This window comes from Juglans regia, unplaced genomic scaffold, assembly GCF_001411555.2.
Source record: "Juglans regia cultivar Chandler unplaced genomic scaffold, Walnut 2.0 Scaffold_4940, whole genome shotgun sequence".
NCBI classification, from domain to species: domain Eukaryota; kingdom Viridiplantae; phylum Streptophyta; class Magnoliopsida; order Fagales; family Juglandaceae; genus Juglans; species Juglans regia.
In genome coordinates, this window is record NW_023359789.1 from 1 (window position 1) to 215 (window position 215).

General features: G+C 47.0%; 1 non-coding gene across 1 annotated transcript; it reads left to right on the forward strand.

The window, feature by feature from the left end:
* Positions 1-31: 31 nt before the first annotated feature.
* LOC118345818 lies at positions 32-150 on the forward strand. Its single transcript, XR_004799281.1, has one exon. It is a non-coding gene; the product is annotated as a 5S ribosomal RNA (ribosomal RNA).
* The last annotated feature ends 65 nt before the right edge of the window (positions 151-215 follow it).

Below are 215 nucleotides of genomic sequence, written 5' to 3' on the forward strand. Positions count from 1 at the left end.
GATTATATGAATTTTAAGTAATTAGTTTGATGGGTGCGATCATACCAGCACTAATGCACCGGATCCCATCAGAACTCCGCAGTTAAGCGTGCTTCGGCGAGAGTTGTACTAGGATGGGTGACCTCCTGGGAAGTCCTCGTGTTGCACCCCTCGTTTTTGTTTTTTCCGCCTTGCGAGATAAATTGACAAGAAGGACCACTCGGGAGCGGATTTTT